The 12,084-nt window shown below is 39.8% G+C and overlaps 1 pseudogene; it reads left to right on the top strand.

Annotated features, from left to right (window-relative positions):
• The window catches only part of LOC124722798, a 44,082-nt pseudogene extending 32,751 nt beyond the window's left edge, over window positions 1-11,331 (top strand).
• The last annotated feature ends 753 nt before the right edge of the window (window positions 11,332-12,084 follow it).

Genomic DNA, 12,084 nt, shown 5'->3' with positions numbered 1-12,084 from the left:
GCTAATCAGTGCACTGGTGCGTGTCAAAAGTCCAAGTATTGTCAATTCGTGCGTGTGTTGGTTGAAGCTCTAGTGTGTTTCTTATTCGTATTGCATGGTTTCATGCCACTGCCATCTATTGGAACTCCTTGTAAGTACAGTACATACAGTATTGTTCTATGCAGCTCAACATAGCCCTGTCGAAACTGACAATTAGAGCGCGCCGCCTAACACTTTCCACTTGTTGTCGGTACATCAAAGCTGAGTGTTTAACAGTGAACGTACAACACCCTGTTGTGTTGCCACGTGGGCTTGAGTAGAACAGAGGAAATGGCATAGATGTATCGAATGCTTTCATTTGATGGCTGCCACAGCCTGGTTTCAAAAGTCAAACGTTTGTCTAGTGCATCTCGAGTGTTGTCAAGTTGTGCATCTGTGTGTTTCTGATTTGAGGTTTTGTGCTCCCACTATGTGCCTCAAAGTGTCCAGAGATAAAAGGGGCCAAAAACCATAAAGGACTCAGTCGAGTGTCTGTAAAAAGAACACTGAATGTGACTACGGGCACGAAACATAAAACGAATGTGATCTTGTTGGAAAAAGAGCTTCACACTTTGCAGAGAATTGATGCTGGTGAGCCACCCACAAAAGTTGCTGCAGAGTAGGAGTACAATTACTGATCGGGAGACAAATCGATCAGGAATTGAAAAATCTTGTTCCATCCAAGCATTGGGCAGTGCAGTGAAATCTTGAAAAACAGTGAGAAAAGGTGCACATCCTCAGTTAGAAGAGGCATTATTTTTGTAGCACGAATAAATAAGAGCCAAAGGTGTGTCAGTTTCAGGTCCTCTACTTTGTCAAAATGAGCTGATGAGCTGATTGAAGGAAAGAAGCAAGAATTCCTTGGAAATAATGGCCGGCAGGATCGTTTCAAGAAGCGGCATGGCATTCATGAAATTGCCATCAGTGCCAAATCATTATCTGGGGATGAAGCTGCTATGCTGATTTTAAGAAGAAACTGCACACAATCATTGACAAAGGAGGTTATACTGGCAATCAACTTTACAAATGTGATGAAACTGGGTTGAATTACAAAATGCTGCCAACGAAAACCCTTGCCTCTAAAGAAGAAGAAATGGCTTCCGGATACAAAAATATCAAAGAAAGATTTACTGTCCTCGCTTGCAGTAATGCCACTGGCAATCATAAACTGTGTCTTACTTTAATTGGCAAATCCAAAACACCAAGAGCATTTATACACCAACCAACCAGCTTTGCCACTGAGGTACACGAATCAGTCTTAAGGCACGTATGAACAGTGCCATCATCAGAGAGTGGTTCCAGGCAGAGTTTGTTCCAGCTGTAGTAAATTACATGGCAGGAAATGGACTTCCTTGAAAAGCGCTACTTCTTGTGGACAATGCTCCTTATCGCCCAGGTGATCTGCAAGAAGGGGATATCAAAGTTGTATTTCTCCCACAAAATGTCACATCTCTATGTCAACCGATGGACCAAGGTATTCTTGAGGTGATGGAAAAACATTACAGACGCAAGATGCTGGAATACTTAATAGGTGTGATTGATGCTGCAGATGATTTTGTGGAAGTTCTTAAAAAATCGATGTTTTAAGTGTCATTCATTGATTGCTGACGCTTGGAGTCTAATTCCTCCACTTCCTCTTGTTAGGTCTTGGAAAAAACTCTTAGATCGTAAGGCAACCTAAGTGGTTGGAAGGAGGAGGCAACACCGAAACTCAAGGTGACATAATTTTGGTGAATTTACTGGAGAAGCTGGTTGTAAAGACACACACTTCGAAGACATTGAAGAGTGGATGGAAAATGGCATTTTGTCATGTGCCTGAGGATGAAATCGTCCAAATTGTGACCGATCATAAAGTGTCAGAAGACTATGTTTCTGATGATGAATCAGAGAAAAATATTCCTCACACATTCTGTTACGAAGTGATCCAAACTGCCCTGGAGTACATCAGCCAATATGAGGAGACGATTTATCCTGAAATAGTTTGATTTCAACGTTGGAGATGTATTGTTGCAAAAATTGTTTCTCAAGCAAAAAAACAAAAAAAAAAAAAAAAAAGAGACATTTGTGACTTCGTTACCAAAAAATAAACTCTTATGAAGCATCCTAGAACTTCTATGTCCATAACTTAAAAAGTTTTTTTTTTTACTTTTCTTGAAAGTTCCTCTAGACAGACTTTTCGTTCCTTTGAGTTATCTCTAGATTTGTTTCATAATTTTGTTCAGTAGTTTATTTTTTATTCAAAAGAGTAGGTAATAAAATTAAAACTCCTGTTTTTCCTACTGCCAAATAAGGGAGATTTTTTCTGTAAGAATGCAAAATAAACGAGCTTTGTTATACAGCATTTAAAAACGTTGAGTTTTCGATCATAGTTTGGTGCCTTTTTAACATGTCAACACAATTTTTTCAGTAAAAAAGTGCAGGGTTATTTGCAACCGTATCAGTAACGTTTTACATACCCTACGCACGTTTTACGATTGTATTTCGCAATATTGATGCAATTTGGAGTGTTCACATGTGAAAAAAGGGGGACTTTGATTTATCTGAAATTTTCGTTATTGGAACTGGCCACCATCCTGATCATTTCGGATAAACAGGAGTTCACTGTAATAGACTCTTTGCAACATGCTGTGTCATACAGCTAGGAGCAGCCAGACTATGGAATTGCCGTCCTGCGCATAGGCTGCCATTAACACCCAAGCAAATGACTGCATGTGAAGTGGTGCCACGATCGAGAAGTACGGACTGCTAATGAATGGCGTCACATTATGTTCACTAATGAGTCTCCCAGTCCTGCACTGCTCCAAATGACTATCGTGGAGAAGTTTGACCGTGACCAGGGGAGATGGGGAGAGGTCCCATTCTTCCACATTTGGGGGGGGGGGGGGGGGTCACAAAGCAGTCCCATGGTGTGGGGAGCCATTGGGTATGACTTCAGGTCACGGCTTGTAATGGCCGAGGGAACTCTGATCGTACAGCAGTGTGTAATAGTATTGTGGTGCTATTTTTCAACAGGCCACTGCTTGTCCACATGTAGTATGTGTCTCTTTAAATTGTCTGCGTGATGTTGATATACTCCTGTGGCCAGCAAAATCCCCATATCTGTCCCCGATAGAACATTATGGGACCAACATGGATGTCAACTCCATCCCACTGCCTGTATCCACGATTGCAATGTCCAGTTACAACAGTTGTGGATCACCTTTCTGAGGAGGGTATGCAGCAGCTTTACGACATCCTCCCGCACTGTCCAGACCAGACAGGGTGCATTGCTGTATTGATAAGTGGGCTCAAACTGATAAGTTCTGTGTAAATTTGACTCTGTTTTGTTATGACTGAAATAACATTACATACGCTCTAAATTCGCTATGTTTCAATTTGTTTTCTCCCCACCTTCTGAGTGTCTCACTTTTTTTCAAGCAGTGTAATTTAAGACAGACATAAGAATATGAAAATGGGATGGCATATCACATTGCTATTCAACTATGCCCCTAAGAAAATAGTAAGATAATGGAGAAGAGCAGGTGCACTATTACACTGACTAGAATGTAAACTTAAAGATAGAATTGTATTGTGTAACCTACACCGATGACATAATACTAATTGACAAAAACATCAGTGATGTGCTAAAGCAATTTGAAATATTAAGGGAGCAAGCTAGGAAAATTAGACTACTAATTTCACATGGAGAAAAAATTCTTGGCTGATACCAAAATGGCACTGGGTGAAGTTATATAGGCAATGACATAGTATTCGGTGTTAAAGAGTTTAAATAGTTAGGTGAAAAAGACCACTGAACATCATAATGAAAAGAAGGCCATAGAATCCAGACTTCAGAAAATACAAACTGTCTCTCAGTTAACTAAAAGTATTTTTCCTGGAACTCTAAAATCTAACATTGTACAACAGTGATCAAATTAGAATTTATTTATGCATGAGAGAGACTCTTTGTCCAACACAAGACATGAAAACAGCAAGAATGTAAAACTGTAGTAAAAATCTTAGGTCCAAGAATAAAAGATGGAATACATCACACAGAACCCAGTGTGAAATCTCCAGGCAAAATCCTAAAAACTCTTGTTACAACGTGTCTCCAAAGAATCCAACTTGTGGGACATACAGAAAGAATGTATCCAAACAGGCAGCTCATTGGATTCCCACATACTTGAAAAATAAGATCCAACTGATGAAAACAAACAGGAAGAGACCTTAAGAAATTGGAATCACCACATTTACAGTATTCTGATGTAGTGATGAGTCACACAGAGTGCAGTTTCACAGTAGCTTGATCGATGCTTGTACTTGTGTGTGTAGTATATGCAAGTGTGTACAGCGTCTCTTCTGGTGTACACACAATATGCTAATTTAGTGGCCGAGCAGTAAACCGGATCCCTACTCGGTTCCAGTGTGCTGTGCTAATTATTCTTCTTCACTTGACATTTATGCTTGGAGCTGCAAGAGAGGCCATTTTCCAGATAATGCCACAAAAACAACAAATTCTCAGATATCAGTTTAACTTACACTCGTCCACATCATAGACAACATTTCACATTAATATGTTGCAGAACACTAGATTAGTGTTAAAATTGCCAGAGTAAACATTGTTCTCCATGTGACAGATTGTCACCCGACATCCAAAATCGATAAATTTTATATCTCTGCACAGACAAGCAGCTGGTTGCTCATTGTCATCTGTGGTGCTAATCAATGGGTTGAGCTCGTTGCTGGCACAGCGCCACCACAGAGTAAGTGGCCCCTCATCCCAGCAGGTGGCGATGTTTTAACACCCGTATAGCTCCCCAGACTTACCGCGTCTGTGGATAACTCCGTCTCTGCACAGAACTTCACACATTTCCCACACAGTGGGCCCTCGTGTCTTTTACACACAATAAATCTTCAAACTTATTTCATTGGCTAAGTTAAATTTCGAGTGTGACATGCTATTTCATAAAAAATAGCAAACGGTAGACATGGATGTTATTGTGACTCTTTCCTAAGGCAACAATTGTGTATTACACTTGTAGAAGTGCACTGCAACATAAAACAGTAGACCGTAAGTTCAAACAATGGAAACTCCAGGTTGGAATATCAGCAGTGTAGGAAAAGAAGAAGAAACTAATTACCATAAAGATGGCACGTTAAAATGCAGACAGGCACAGTTAAGACACTTACACATAAGCTTTTGGCCACAACCTTCATCAGAAAAAGAAATAGAAATACACACCATTCATTCACACAAGCAAGCACACCTCACACACACATGACCGCCAACTCTGACAGCTCAGACCAGAATGCTAGTCTGTAAGTTTGCTACACAATAAAATAATTATTCTGAGCTACAAGAAAAATGGATTCAAAGAACTAAACTGCTTGAAGAAAAAAAAAGGGAAGCTCCCTGAAGCAACATAGTTTCACGAGTGTGCATACCAGTGGTAAATTATGAGAGTCGCAACTCTCTGAAATGGATACAAAGGCCACCAGATTGCATTAGCTTTGTTTGTGTCTCGGATTGTTACCATGAATGGTAGGAGCTATAAGAGATGTGAAGAGTGTAAGATGTTGAGTGATCCCTGTGAAGGGCACAGATGCCCTGTACTTCTGTGAGTCAGCATTATCAGCACGTAACAAAATTTGAAGGGGCCTAATTGTGTGTCTCCATTTGCCAGGCTGATTGAATTATGCAATATTCAGATTTGTGAGACATTCAGATGTGGTAGTGGCCCCATGTTGGACTGCTTGGGAACGTAAGGGCAGCGTGCTTGTCAGCAAGCTTCCGGTTGACCGTGTCTGACGAGCCCATGGGAGAATTGCTGTAATGTACGCCAAGCACATTGTAACCCTTTGACACCTGCACCTGTCATGTGATCAGCAGTGAGTCACATTCTGCAAGACCCACGATGACAGTTGTCAGTGAGTATGACAACGACATAGGGAGAGGGCGTGTGGGGCAGCATCGGATATGACTTCAGGTCACTCGGACAGCACAGCAGTATGTCATGGACATCCTACATCCTCATTTGCTACCTCCATGTCCAACGGAGTTACAAGAGACAGAGCAGTGAAAACATATCCAGTTGTTGACTCACAAAACGGTTTTGAGGTGTGACGCATGTAGTCTTAAGTGAATCATTCATACAAAAAGAAAAGAAGAAGAAGCTAAAGTCAGAATGTGAAAAAATTGGAGAATGGAATAGATATTTGAAGACTTCACACTTGAAACTCCCAGTTTTCCTATTGTGAAAGTGCCTTTGTGACCATATGCATTTCACTGACGCTAAACCTTTTTTTTCCCCCCTGGGTCTTGGCTCCATATTTTTTCATCCAGTTGAGTCAGAATACTTGCATAGTATTTGTGAGGTATTGTTTCAGTCTTGCAAGCTAATCTAAAATACAAATCCCTTTTGCATCCTAGAAAACAATGACCACTCTTTCTCTCCGATGAAGTCACCTTGGCTATTTTTGTGCAACTGCTGTTTCATTTCAGTCATCTCTCATCCACGGGAACAGATTGGTGCATAGAATCAGTTGCGTGTCAGATTGTCCCAAATTGTTTTTCACATTAGGTTGTAGTCAGGCTTCAACAGACATGCCACTCACTTTCTGGTACGGCCACGGCATCAACTGTTTTGCACATCTTTTTAATTACTGATCTTGCAATATCACACTGTGTTCTTTCTCAGCATTTTCATATTTGATTGTAATTCTAGGAAGTTGTTCATGAGTCATCTTACAGAGACATATGCCACATATGAATTCAGCCACCCATTCCTTAACTGTTGACTATGAAGGAACTCCCCCCACGAACCATGGACCTTGCCGTTGGTGGGGAGGCTTGCGTGCCTCAGCGATACAGATGGCCGTACCGTAGGTGCAACCACAACGGAGGGGTATCTGTTGAGAGGCCAGACAAACAAGTTTTTCCTGAAGAGGGGCAGCAGCCTTTTCAGTAGTTGCAGGGGCAACAGTCTGGATGATTGACTGATCTGGCCTTGTAACATTAACCAAAATGGCCTTGCTGTGCTGGTACTGCGAACGGCTGAAAGCAAGGGGAAACTACAGCCGTAATTTTTCCCGAGTACATGCAGCTCTACAACTTGACTAGAAGAAGAGATCGGTTGGTAGGACATGTTTTGAGGCATCAAGGGATCACAAATTTAGCATTGGAGGGCAGCGTGGAGGGTAAAAATCGTAGAGGGAGACCAAGAGATGAATACACTAAGCAGATTCAGAAGGATTTAGGTTGCAGTAGGTACTGGGAGATGAAGAAGCTTGCACAGGATAGAGTAGCATGGAGAGCTGCATCAAACCAGTCTCAGGACTGAAGACCACAACAACAACAACATGAAGGAACTGACTCCTAATAAGTAAGATGATGCCTGTAGAAAAGTACAACAAAACAGTAATCTCAAAAAAGGACAGGATAGACAGTACATTCTGTAGGACATATTAAAAATGATTGGTAAAAGAGACTTGGTGTGTTAAATGCAGCTTTTGATTACATGATAATTGAATTGGATAGATAAACAATATACTCGCTAAGTGGTGGCAGAACACACACATAAAAGAAGATTATAATTAGGCGAGCTTTCAGAGCCAGTAGCTCATTCTTGAGGCAGAAGGGTTGAAGTGGAAGGAAGAGGGGTGAAGGATAGGTCTAGGAAAAAGGGTAGATTTTGAGAAAGTTACCCAGAACTGCAGATCAGGGGAGACTTTCCAGATGGGATGAGAAGGAAAGACTGATTCCACGTCTACATACATACTCCACTAGCCACCATATGGTGCATGGCAGAAGGTACCCTGTCTCACTACAATAGTCTGAATAAAATTACTTGATAGTTGACATCAATCACTTGCTGCAACAATGTTGCCACATTGGCTACCAGCTACCGTTTGGTTACAGGTGACAACAAACAAGCGGTTCACTTCACAAATTATGTTAAATGTTTAACACAGAGCAATTTTTCTAGTGGCTGGTGCAAGGTATGTCAGAAATGTTGGATACTCTGTTGACTATTGATTTAAAGTGACCAGTGACTGAACTGGGGCAGACGACCCGTTTTGTATCCCTGACTGTAAACTTGTGTCCTAACCCAGCCGAGAAAATTGTGGTCAACAGTCTGCAGCAGTACTAATATCATGATCGCTTTGTTCATGGCAATTAAAGCTAACCCTTAAGGGTAAACTCAAGACAACAAAAACTCAATTTCAGGGCTGAAAGCAAATTGAAATTTCTCCATGTCATTTGTTACCTGTAACTATCCTTACACTAGCTGCACATGCTGACATGTTAGAAACCAGTGAACAGCCCGTGTGGGCACTTGTTCGTGGATTATAGATGACTGAGGCAGATTCCAAATGAAGAAATAATGACAGGAAGAAAAATAAGACCAAATAGAACAGTCAAAACAATGATGAAAAATGATGCAGCAAAGTATTAAAAATAAAAAAAATACATTTAAACCAATTAATTGAATGAAAATAATAATCACACTCTTTTGGTTAGATTTAGAAATAAAAATTTTGCTACATTGATGAGATTCAAACCTATGACATGCTACACATTAGATTAATCTGCCAACCATTGTGCTATGCCACAGCACTGCATGAAGTATTTATATATGTGAATGTAGTGACCCAGTTGCAACTATGAATTGCAACCTTAAAAATTTCAGTTTCACGCAGTGTAGTGAAAAGCTTATCTAATGTAAGATGATCTCTGTGAATATGATAACTATATGTATGATACTGAATTACACCTTGTGCTGAGTTATTCGGTAGTGTTTGGTTAGTGCTATGAATGAAATGTGTGTCTTTCATTAGCATTGTTAATGTGTGTTGTTTTTGGTGTAGTTATCGCGTGTCATGAAATACATAATAAAAGTGTCGGGCTCATAATTCGGGATACAAATACATCAAGAAAGAATGCTGAACCAGGAATTGGAAGTGACTGGCCAATTTTGGTGGAGTTTGGCAACAGCAGACAGTTCAAGTGTGACGCTGACTACTCTTATTGGCGTTTGAAGTGCCAACTATCAAGTAATTTTAATTCGACTGTAGTCAGTTCCTTTCCCGTTCCATCTGCCAATCGAGTGAGGAAAAAGTGAATGTCTATATGCCTCTCTACGAGTCCTAATTTGTTGTCTCTTATCTTCGTGGTCCTTATGCATAATGTATGTTGGTGCAAGCAGAATTGTTCTGCAGTCAGCACAGTGTTCCTCAAAATCCCTCCAGGGATTCCCATTTGAGTTCCAGAAACATCTCCATAATACTTGTATGTTGTTGTTTCAACCTACTGTTAACAAATCTAGTATCCTGCCTCTGAATTACCTCAATGTCTGCTTTAATTCGACCCCTTGCGGATCCCAGACACTCAAACTGTACTCAAGAAGAGATCACACTAGCATCCTATATGTGATGTCCATCACAGCTGAGCCACACTGCAGTAAAATCCACCCAACAAACGAAAGATGATTATTCGCCTTCCCTACCATGACCCTCACAAGTTTGTTCCATTTCATATCACATTGCAACGTTATGTCCAGATATTGAAACAATATGACTTCTTCATTCATGACACTACTAATGCTGGATTCTGGCATTATGGATTTGTTTTTCCAACTCATCTGCAGTAACTTATATTTTTCTACATTTAGGGTTAGCTGTCATTTATCACACCAACTGGGAACTTTGTCCAAGTCATCTTTTATCCTCCAAAATCACTCAACAATGACACCTTCCATACACCACAACATCATCAGCAAAGAACCACAGATTACTGTCCACTTTGTCCATCAGATCAGTTATGCACATAGAAAATATGAGTAATAGCGCTCCTATCACACATCTCTGGAATGATCCTAATGATACCCTAGTCACTGATGGACACTCACCGTCAGGATAATGTAGTGGGTTCTATTACTTCAGAAGTCTTTGAGCCACTCACATGTCTGGGAACCTATTCCATGTGCTTGTACCTTTCTTAAGAGTCTGCAGTGAGGCACTATGTCAAATGCTTCTCGGAAATCAAGAAATATGGAATCTGGGTTTGTGAATTTTGTGATGGCAAAGTTAGAGGAGCAATGCATCTGCATTAAATTTTGCGTGAAACTCAAGAAAACCTTTACAGAGACACACCAAATGATGCAGGGAGCCTATAGCGATGAGTGCTTAAGCCATACTTGGTGTTACGTATTATTCACACGTTTTAAAAATGGCTTTACAAAAGTCAAAAATGATCCTTGTTCAGGACGCTCTTAGATGTCCCCTGATGACGCTTGTGTCAGGAACGTCAACGAAATTGTGTGTTCCAGTCGAAGATTCACTGTCTGAGAGATTGTAGAAGAATGTAACATTTCAATTGGATCATGTTATGAAATGACACAGCATCTTGGAATGCATTGTGTTGCCGCCAAGTTCATTCCACGGCTCATGAGTCAAGACCAAAAAAACTTTTTGGATCTCACAAATGAGAATGAGATGTTCCTTGCGAGAATAGTATGACCCCTGCAGACTTCTTTTTATTTCCAAAGTTGAAAAGGATGAAGTTTTGCAATGGTAGATGAGATAAAAGAAAATTCGCAAACGGCAGTTTATGCAACCCAGCAAGAGGTGTGTCAAGACTGCTCCTGGAAGTGGAAATGATATTGGGAGCAGTGTATCAATTGTGGAGGAGAGTATTTCAAAGGAGACAATCCATAGTAACTAAAAGATAAGCATAGAAAATTTTGTGGACTAAGTTCTGGAATTTTTTGAACAGACGTCATATGACAAAAGGGCATGCTGAGTTGCCCATGAGCGATGCTTTGTACTGATTTGTGGACATAAACTTATTGGTCTCTATGAAACTGATTAGATTCAAACCCAGAATATGTTCATGAATTCTGCAGCAAACTGATGTTACGGGAATTGGTCTGTAATTTCGCGAGTCTGTTCTTTCGCCCTTTCCCTGTTGCTTCATAACCTGGGTTGTGAGTAACTGAATCCACTTTCCCTTCTTCCCTTTTTTCCCCTCTCTCCTCCCTGATGAAGGAACAAAGTTCTGAAAGCTAGGAATGTAAATTTTCAGTTCTGTTTTATGTGTATCTATCGGCTGTACTGAGCTGAGGTAAGTACTGGCCAGCCCCTCTATCTCTTTGTTAGTATTTGTTTCACATCTTATATGAGATTTTCCATTAATCATTTATGTTTGTATAAGCATTTATTAAATTTAAAAAGTTGGATTTCATATGTTAATATAAAAATTTAATGTTTTGCATTGCAGGCATGATGAACCTGTCAAAGATGAAGAATCGGCCAATGATTCTTATTGGAGGATAACAATACGTATAACTTAAACTTGAGATTCTTGAAAATAAAGCTAGTCAGTATTTCTTAACAGTACTGATTGACGAGCAAAGTCTTAGTGGACATTTGTATAAAATTGTCATAGGTGTTATTTACAAGAAGAGTAAATAGTTTCAATAGGAATGTGGTGAGACATTTAACAAATGTCATGACCACACATTAATAGGACCTTATAACACTACCATTATGATATTAGTATGCTTTTACGTAAATAACAGAAACCTTGTCTCTATGTTGCCACATATAACCCTCTTACTAAAATTTAGTTTAGTTTCCAAATAAAATACACTATGGAAGGATAGTCCTGTTTATAGGAAAAGATAATCAATAGAGTTATCCTTCTTACAGGATTTACCGTGTGTTGCGTCTAATGGATAAGTAAATTGGACTATTCACTCCTTTTCCTAAGATCTTACCCAGTGGCTAGATAGAAACACAGTATGAATATATACTGAATATATACTGAAGTTAGGACAACTCATTTCCAAGTTCATTTAGTGGTTTAATACATGTACTTAATGGTCACCAACCTATCCTGGCAATGAAATAGTGAAGTATTGGAGAAGCAGAAATTTGAATTTTGCCTACTTTCTTGCTACTGTTTGGTTTGGCTCTTCAAATAAATTACACCACTTAAACAATTTTGGGCTACATCTTTATACATTATGTTTTTAAAAAAGAAAAAGCCCAGTAGATAACTTCAAGGAAGGTAAAAAAATTAGCCGG

The sequence above is a fragment of the Schistocerca piceifrons genome, chromosome X (genome assembly GCF_021461385.2).
Source record: "Schistocerca piceifrons isolate TAMUIC-IGC-003096 chromosome X, iqSchPice1.1, whole genome shotgun sequence".
NCBI classification, from domain to species: domain Eukaryota; kingdom Metazoa; phylum Arthropoda; class Insecta; order Orthoptera; family Acrididae; genus Schistocerca; species Schistocerca piceifrons.
Note: the sequence above shows the minus strand (reverse complement) of the source record. Positions and strands in the feature narration are given on the sequence as shown.